The 9,553-nt window shown below is 42.1% G+C and overlaps 1 long non-coding RNA gene across 1 annotated transcript; it reads right to left on the bottom strand.

Annotated features, from left to right (window-relative positions):
• Window positions 1-3,373: 3,373 nt before the first annotated feature.
• Window positions 3,374-5,275, bottom strand: LOC124874485. Its single transcript, XR_007039816.1, has 2 exons — window positions 4,211-5,275; window positions 3,374-3,895 (listed from the first exon to the last, which is right to left on the bottom strand). It is a non-coding gene; the product is annotated as an uncharacterized LOC124874485 (long non-coding RNA).
• Window positions 5,276-9,553: the final 4,278 nt, after the last annotated feature.

The following is a 9,553-nucleotide window of genomic DNA, read 5'->3' as shown; positions in this document are numbered from 1 at the left end:
GGAAGGTCGAACTTCTTGAGTTGCCTCAGGAAGTACAGTCTCTGCTGGGCCTTCTTTCAAACAGTGTCTATGTGTGAAGACCATCTCAGGTCCTCAGAGATGGTGGTTCCTAAGAACCTGAAGTGGTCCACGGCCAATACAATGTTGTTGAGGGGGGTGTATGGGGGTGGTGTTCTCCAAAAGTCCACCACCATTTCCACAGTCTTGAGTGGGTTCAGTTCAAGGTAGTTCTGACCGCACCAGTGTACCAGCCGATCCACCTGCTGTCTGTATGCAGACTCATCACCGTCCTGGATCAGTCCAATGACAGTGGTGTCGTCTGCAAATTGCAGGGGGTCCAGCAGGGGATCTGTGATGTCTTTCAGGTGCTTCAACACCAGCCGCTCAAAGGACTTCATGATCACAGACATCAGGGCTACAGGCCTGTAGTCATTTAATCCTACGATGGTGGGTTTCTTGGGAACCGGGATGATGGTGGATCGTTTGAGGCAGTAGGGGACCTCACATTTCTCCAGTGATTTGTTGAAGATCCTTGTGAAGATCAGAGCGAGTTGATTTGCGCAGGCTTTCAGACATGATGGGGAGACGTTATCAGGTCCTCCAGCTTTCTTTGTTTTCATGCGCTGAAAGAGCCTTATTTACATCTTCCTCTGAGATCTTTAGTGCAGGCAGAGGATCTGAAGGTAGGGGGTTGGTTGCTTTATGGGAGGAATTTGTTCCTGAATGGGATGTAGAGGAGATGATTTGAGGTGTGAATGGCTTCTTGTCATGTCTGCAGTAGAAGCCATTCAGACGGTTGGCCAGGAGACGACTCTGTTCAGGATGGGTGAGGGGGCTCCTTAGTAGGCAGTCAGGTTTCTCAACCAGTCCATACAGCTGAAGTGTCACCAGTAGAAAGGCTTGTTCTTCAGCTTCTCACTGTAGCTTCTCTTAGCTGCTTTGATCTCCTTTGTTAGTCTGTTCCTGGCCTGCCTGTACCGCGCCCAATCTCCACTGCTGTGAGCTTCTTCCTTTTCCCTGCGCAGATTCCTGAGGTGTGGAGTAAACCATGGCTTGTTGTTCCCAAAGGTGCAGAAGGTCTTGGTCTGCACACACATGTCCTCACAGAAACTGATGTATGATGTCACCACATCAGTTAGTTGGTTTAAGTCAGTGGCTGAAGTTTCAAAAACAGTCCAGTCTGTGCATTCAAAGCAGGCCTGTAGCATCTGCTTTGATTCCTCAGTCCACTTCTTAACAGTGTGAACCTTGGGTTTGGAAGCTCTTAGTCTCTGTAGGTTGGGATGAGGTGGATTAGATAATGATCCGAAAAACCCAGAGCAGCCCTGGTAACAGCATGATATGAGTCCTTTAAAGCTGTGTAACAATGGTCCAGTGTGTTTTTATCTCTGGTGGGACACTTAATATGCTGTCTGTATTTGGGGAGTTCATTGGAGAGGTTTGTTCTGTTAAAATCTCCCAGTATTATGATGAAAGAGTCCGTGTATTTTTTCTCCAGGTCTGTAATCAGCTCAGCAAGATGTTTTTCAGCAGCAGAAGTGCAGCCATGAGGTGGAAAATATGAGCCGATTATTATAAACGAGGAAAACTCTCTCAGTGAATAAAACGGTTTACAGATTATGGAAAATGACTCCAGATCCGGGCTACATGTTTCTCCAGAACTTTTATGTCTCTGCACCAACCTTCATTTATATAAAAGCAGATTCCGCCTCCTCGTCTCTTCCCCGATAGCTCCGCGCTGCGATCCGCTGTGAGCAGCTGGAGGTCCGGCATCAGCAGTGCGCGGTCCGGGATGTTTCCACTCAGCCATGTCTCGGTGAAGCAGAGAACCGCTGATCCACGGAGGTCCGTGTTTTTACCGGTGAGAAGAAGCAGCTCGTCCATCTTGTTGTTGAGAGAGCGGACATTTGCCAGGTGGATTGAAGGCAGTGGTGTGCGAAGTCCTCTTTTGCGGAGCTTTACCAGTGCGCCAGCACGGTTTCCCCTCCGCCGTTTTCGGCGCAGAATCTCGTATAGAGCCGCAGCTCCACTTGCCAGGAGCTCAGTGAACCTCGGATCGATGAAAGATGGTGAAAAAAACCCAAGAGAGGACTCTCTGATGTTGAGAAGTTCTTCTCTACTGAATGAGACCACAGGATTGTGGCTCGAAAAACATAAAAACACACAAAATACAAAAACAAAGAGAGAGCGAAGCTCCGAGGCAGCCATCATCGGCGCCATAAAGGTAGAGAAAGGTGAGAAAGACTGACCTGACAGATGTCCAGCAGGACCTCTCCACTCAGAGGGTGAACCACAAAAGGTCAGTGGTGTACCCAAGCATATTAATGGCAAATTTAGTGGACAGAAAAAGAGTAGTAGAAAGAGCAGGACAGCAGCGGGGATGATTGTGGATGAAAGTCCATCGAAGAGTTTAGGGGAGATTCAGAAGATGTGGACGGCAGCTGGAGTCAGAGCTTCAAGAGCCACCACGCTCAGATGTTTCTGGGGCATGGGGTGCAACTGTTGCATTCATTGCCATATTCTTCTGAGCCAGAGACAACAGGAGAAATATGACTGGTCTGTTGCACGGTGCTCCAAAGTCATCCTTTCAGACTAAAGCATATGTTGATCCACTAAGTTTTATCAAGTCCAAGGTCAACGCAGCCATCTACCAGGATGTTTTAGGGCACTTCATGCTTCCTTCTGCTGACAAGCTTATGGAGATTCTGATTTCATTTTCCAGCAGGACTTGGTACCAGCACACACTGCCAGAGGTACCAAATGCTGGTTCGGGGACCATGGTAGTACTGAGATTTACCGGCCAGCAAATGGGTCTGAGGTGAACTCCATGGAGAATCTATGGAGTATTGTCAAGAGGAAGATGAGAGACACCAGAACCAACAATTCAAATGACCCGAAAGCCGCTATCAAAACAACCTGGGCTTCCTGAACACCTGAACAGAAGTACAGACTGACCGCCTCCATGCCATGCCGCAGGGATGCAGTAATTCATTAATATTAATATTAATATTTTCTTTAAAAATCAGTGATCAGTTATGGTTTCTGTGTTGCCTTCATGACCTTTTTATGCCTGGTTTCAACAAACATGAACATTTCTGAATTAGAAATAAAAAAAATCTTATTGTTTTGTCTAAGCTTTAAATCAGATTTGAAGAATCAAATCGAGTCCGGCCAGCAGATGGCGCTCCAGTGCAGCTGATGCTGTGGAGTCTGAGGAAACATCCACTGAACTCAATGTGATAAATTATGATAAGAAACTAAAGTATGAAACAGCTTTTATTTCATACTTTATTGACCAGATGACAGTAGCCCACATATCAGAAGTGTTGGAGGGTTTTTTATTCTACGACTTCTTGAAAAAGTATTTACACCCTTTGAATTTTTCTACACTGTGTCATGTGACGAGCATGAATTCAGTGTATTTTATTGAAATTGTTTGTTATAGATCAACACAGAGTAGGGACTAATTGGGAAAGTGGAGGGAAAGTCATTCCTTTTCTTTTACAAAGGTTTTAAAAATCTGAAAAGTATGGCATGCCTTTGTTTTCAGTCCCATGAGTAATTACTTTATAGAACCACATGTTGCCATAGTTACAACAGCAAAAACTCTCTTCCTGCTTTTTACAGACTGAAATTTGTGCCCATTCCTCATTAATTTGTTTCAAGTTTTGCCATGGATTCCATGATGACTTTGACTAGGCCATTTTAACACATGGATATGCCTTCATGTAAACATCTTGTAGCTCTGGTTGGATGTTCAGGGTAGTTGTCCTGCTAGAAGGTGAACCTCCACCCCAGTCTTCATTCTTCTGCAGCCTCCAACAGGTTTCTTCAGGGATTGTCCTGGATTTAGCTCCATCCATCCTCCCTTCAGCTCCGACCAGCTTCTCTGGCCCTGCGGAAGAAAAGCATCACCACAGCATGATGCTGCCACCACTGTTCTTTGCTTTATAGCTGGTGTGTTTAGGGTGTTTTCTGCCACACAGACCAAAAGATACATTTTTGTCTCATCTGATCCGAGCACCTTCTTCCCCACGTTTGCTGTGTCTCCTACACGCATCGTTTTCATTGTCCTAATGTGAGGCAAACTTTGGAGGAAACATCTTCTGGTTTTTAAAATTAAAAATCTTACCACTCTTCTATAATGACCAGATTGTAGCTGTTATGTAGTTTATTTGTTTCTCTCAGAAGACGGTTTCCTTTGTCTCACCTGGTCTGAAGCGAGGAGTTATCTCCTCCTCTCCTCCTAAGCTCACACGTGGATTCATTTAGACACAAGCAGCCCGCCCACACTGTTCACCTGAGGAGGACACTAAATCACGATTTCTTTTCCCAACACCTGCGTAGATTAATGGAGGAAACATCAGCTGGAAATGAGTCAGAGATCCTGTGCAGGACTCACACCTCGGTTTCCATGGTGACCTCAGTGATCTCATGGATGAAGAGAAGGTTAATAAGTAATTAAATGCTTTATTGATAGAGCAGTTTTTCAAAACACAATAAGAACATCACATGAAGCATACAGACAGACACATACAAAGGAAAAACACTAAATAAAGGTCAATTACACAGAAAAACGTTTGGAGAAGAGAACGAGCTTCTGGAGGCATGCAAAATGGTGTCCGTTGTCCTCATGTCCAGAGGAGGACCATCCCTGGGTGAGGCCCCAGCACAGAGAAAGCTCTCCATCAGAACACCTAAGTGGTTGTTTGGGGTCGAAGGTCCCTGATGCATGTTGGAATGGGGTTATTTCTGCAGGAGCTCCAACCTCCTCTCCCCTGGACCAACACACAGTGTTCACAGATCGGGTCGCCAGCAGAGACCTGATTGGTCAGGTTTAACTTCAGTTTTAAGCTGTAAAGTTCTGCTGCTGGCTGTCGGTCCAGACAGGCAGTTATTCTGAGAGGGTAAAGGCTGCTGTTGTAAAGGTCAAACAAGGTCATCAAATCTTTGTTTTTTAGTGGTCCTATGTAATATTTGAATTTTCTAAGAAGCTAAGTTTTGTGTTTTTATTAACTGTAAGCTACAATCATCACAATGAACAGAAATCAGTGCCTGAAATACCAACGAAGCTCAATGAGAACATGTGCTTTGGGTGAACCACGTTTAGCACCATACAGGCTCATTTTCACACAGTTTCTTGGCAGGTTGAATGTATAATACCGTCAAATTAAATCATACCACCTAAGTAAAAAAACTATAAGTTAAAAACGTATGACGCATCAAAATTGAGGAGGTAATGTATGGGAAGAAACATGTGCAATCAGAAACTGAATTTGAATTGCTGACTGAATTTGTATTTGTTTTTGAAATTAAATGCATTGGTTTGAAAATAAATTTCGCTAAACTGAAACTGAATTTTATGGTTTGAAACTGAATTCATTGCTTTTAAATTTAATTTTGTTGTATTAAAAATTCCGTTTGCCTACTTTCGCTTTCAGGTCTGTAATTCTATTTCAGATCAAAAATTCAGTTTTTTGTGTCACGCATCCGGGTCCTTGAAGCCACAGATTAATCAGACACAGATTCATTGATTTACGTTTCACATCAGGTTCAACTTCCTTTACGGCATGTTGAGCTGCAGCAGTGCAGCTACATGAGCTTGATGTCAATCATCAAGTCAAATAAACGTCTATAAGAAGTCATGTAAACAAATGATGGTCAAACAGCAACACTTATGCTTCCTGTAGCTATTAGCTAAACATGCCAGATTAGCATAGTGCCGCCGGTGTTACGTCGGTTTGCGTTTCTCTCGCACTTACCTCAGTGTAACTTCTGTTGCCTAGCAACTGCGTTAGCGTGAAGCAGAGCTGTGAAGCCGAACAAATGGAGCCTGAAGGTTAATAATGTTGTCTCTACTGTAAATGACTACACGGTTTTTATTTACCCTTTTATATATTGCTGATGGATTATAATGCTGTTTTGTTTTAAAATGTTATTGTTTTATGATCTTGTTCATTAATCAGCCATTTAAAATGTTGAAAATATTTTGTGTTCATAGATATAAAAATCTAACACTAGATAAAATACATTGATGACAAATACTATTTTTTAAATTTATTTGTAAAGCTTTAAACAACTTAAACACTAACATATTAACTTTAGGAGCAAAGTTTAAATCAGTTTATTTGCAGAGCATAATAATAATAATCTTCTATAAATTTGTTGTGGAAAGTCTGATCTCTTCTGCCATCATCTGCTGGGGAAGCAGCATCAGAACCAGGGACTTAAAAAAGCTCAACAAGCTGATAAAAAAGGCTGGTTCTGTTCTGGGGACTCCTCTGGAAGCTCTGGAGATCATTGTGGAAAGAAGGTTTCTTCATAAAATGAAGAACATTATGGAGAACCCTGAGCATCCTCTTCATCAGACTGTCCTACAACAACAGAGTGTCTTCAGTCAGAGGTTTCTTCAGATCTGCTGTAAGACGGAGCTCTACAGGAGATCCTTCCTGCCCACAGCCATCAGCATCTACAACGGCTCTTTGAGGAAACCTTCATAATATGAGCTATAACAACATTTAATTTCCTTTTGGGATTAATTAATTATTTTTGAATTGAATTGAATTAATCATCATTATTATAATAAACAAACCAAACAATATTAGATTTCATCTGACTGAATTATATCTGTTTAACTTCCACCCAATGAGTCCTGAATTTGGACACAGCAATAGTGAATGACATCCGTGAATTAGTAAATCTGTGTTTGATTAATCTGTGGCTTCAAAAACCCGGATGTGTAACGCAAAAAACTGAATTTTGGAGAAATTGAATTTCAGACCTGAAAGTGAAAGTAATCAAACTGAATTTTCAATACAAAGCAAAGCAATTTTGAAAGCAAACAAATAAAGTTTTAAACCATTAAATTCAGTTTCAGTTTAGTGAAATTTATTTTCAAACCAATGCATTTAATTTAAAATTACACAAATACAAATTCAGTTTATGATGGCACAAGTTTCAGATGCTTATCGAGTTTATTCATAATGTGTAAAACTATCATCTAAACACATCTGGGCACAAATCTGGAAGTTTTTAGTAGTCGGATCATGTTCTGGTTTCGTTTACTTTGAACTTTTCATCTATTTGTTAGTTTCTGTTTGAAGTTGTTGTCTTTGGTTACTTTTTCTTCTATGTACCCTAGATCCTGTTTTATTTTGAAATCCGTCTTCTTCCGAGTTCTGTACAAATGTACTTCCTGTTATTCATTCTGAGTTTCTGCTACCTCTTGGATGGTACCTTGATCCGTTCTCATGTTTAGTTGTGCTGCATTTCTGGTTTCTGTGTTCTCCCATAGATCCCTGAGTTCACAGTGTTAATTATTCAGTTCCCCTCAGCTGTTTCACTCCTACTTGTGTCCAGGTAATCATGTCCTCAGTAAATATTCTTCTCTGGTTCAAACAGATGTGGCAAGGTTCCAGTGGTGTGTCATTTGGAGGTTCTTCACACTGCTTTTTGCTGCTGCACCTTCCTGTTTTTCAGGTTTTGGTTATTGTTAGTTGCAGTTTTTCTTATTAAAGTACTTCTTTGTTTGCACTGAACGTTTCACCAGTCAACACATCGTGACAAATATAAAGTGTGATCAAATGTGGTCCAAGAATAGAACCTTGTGGTACTCCCAGAGTCAGGATGGGAAGGTTTCATCCCATAAACAGGAACATATAGTTAGCCTGATTGCATATAGCTGAATTTTCTCAGAAAACAAGATTAGATTTTTTATTGAAAATGTAGCAGCAGGGCTGCACGGTGGCGCAGTTGGTAGCACTGTTGCCTTGCAGCAAGAAGATCCTGGGTTCAATTCCCAACCGGGGGTCTTTCTGCATGGAGTTTGCATGTTCTCCCCATGCATGTGTGGGTTCTCACCAGGTACTCCAGCTTCCTCCCACAGTCCAAAGACATGCCTGTTAATTGGTCACTCTAAATTGACCTTAGGTGTATGAATGAGTGTGTGCATGGTTGTTTGTGTGTTGCCCTGCGATGGACTGGTGATGTGTCCAGGGTGTACCCCGCCTCTCACCCGTAGACTGCTGGAGATAGGCACCAGCTCCCCCACAACCCACTATGGCATAAGCAGTAGAAAATGACTGACTGATGTAGCAGTAAACCAGAACAGGCAGTTATGCTATGAGGCTAATAATGTTCTGTGTTTGACAACAATGATTTTACCCAGACAACTGCTTCATCAGAAAAATTTAATAGTAAATTTAAAAAAAACATCGACAGATCATCTGCTCGCTTCAAATCTGAAGGAAGCCTGCAACCCCACTACCCTCACTGAGTAAACTGACACCTAACGTTTCTGAGCTGCAGGCTAATTTGTAGCACTTTGCATTTTATTGCAGCAGCTGCATTAAAATCCTCCTTTTAATTTTCCCTAAAGTAAAAAACAAAAAAAAAACAAAAACAGGTTATATTTGCTCAGCAGTGATACAGGAAAACGTTTGTAATTTTGTGTTCATATTAGTGCTCTGCTGGATTGAAGTTGCCCTCTGACATTTAAGCTTCATTTCTTTTATTTTTCTTCGAATCAACAGAGTCTGAAGAGCCGGACTTTATGTCCCTGCAGGCCCTCAGTCACTCAGCCTCTTTGCTTTGTGCAGATTCAGCAGAAACAAGATGAATGTTACTTTTTGCTCCATCTGGTGTTTTCCTATCATGTCGCGTTCACTGTCCTGCCGGGTTTCTGCGACCCCTCACCTCTGGAATCGGTTATGTGGAGAGGAGTTCTGCTGCGTCTTGTCGTTTTAATCTCCTGCTACGGTGGTATTTCCTGTCAGTGAGAGTGAGCATACTTGTTTTCCTGACCTGAAGAATCTCTGCCAGAAATTCCACTTTTTGTCTCTTTAGAGCTGTAGAAATCTGCAGGAAGGAGCATCTTTAACCTCTGATCCACTGTTCAAACCCTCCGAGTTATTTGTAGTGCCTTCAGCAAGTCAGCCAGAGTTCAAGACATTTAAATGAAGATCTCAGAAAGCTGCTGCAAGACGATCCAACATGAACGTCTGTTTATGGAACTTATGCCTTAATATAGGATTTCCCAAAGGTTCGGCAGAGATGCCTAAACTTGGTTAACATATAAAAGTCATTACAAGAAGAGAATAAAAGCTAATGTTCTGTAGATGAAAGCACTACAGCAGAGTTGTTGCAGTGTTCTGTAAGTGTTCTACTTGTAGAGATGTTGATACATGAAGTCATATTATAGGTATGTTACAGTTTTTCTGTAGGTGCTACAAAGTGTTGCAGGGTGTTCTGGTTCTCCAGGTTTTACATGTTTAAAAAGGTTTACATGAAGTTCTGCAGGTGTTGCATTGTGTTCTGTAGAGGCTACAAGAAGTTCTGGTTCTGTAGGTGTTACAGCATGCTCTGCAGCTACTACTGTGCGTTCTGACGGTTTTACAGCATGTTCTGGTTCTGCAGGTGTTACCAGAGCTCCCTGTTGAATACGATAATAAATAATGAACAAAAGCTCGTCAAGCAGCTTCCCCTCATTTCTCAGTCTCAGTTGGACCTCGCCTGGTTGCCGTGGAGACTGCATCACATGACTGGAAGTCAGTGT

Source organism: Girardinichthys multiradiatus, chromosome 9 (genome assembly GCF_021462225.1).
Source record: "Girardinichthys multiradiatus isolate DD_20200921_A chromosome 9, DD_fGirMul_XY1, whole genome shotgun sequence".
In the NCBI taxonomy this organism is placed as follows: domain Eukaryota; kingdom Metazoa; phylum Chordata; class Actinopteri; order Cyprinodontiformes; family Goodeidae; genus Girardinichthys; species Girardinichthys multiradiatus.
Note: the sequence above shows the minus strand (reverse complement) of the source record. Positions and strands in the feature narration are given on the sequence as shown.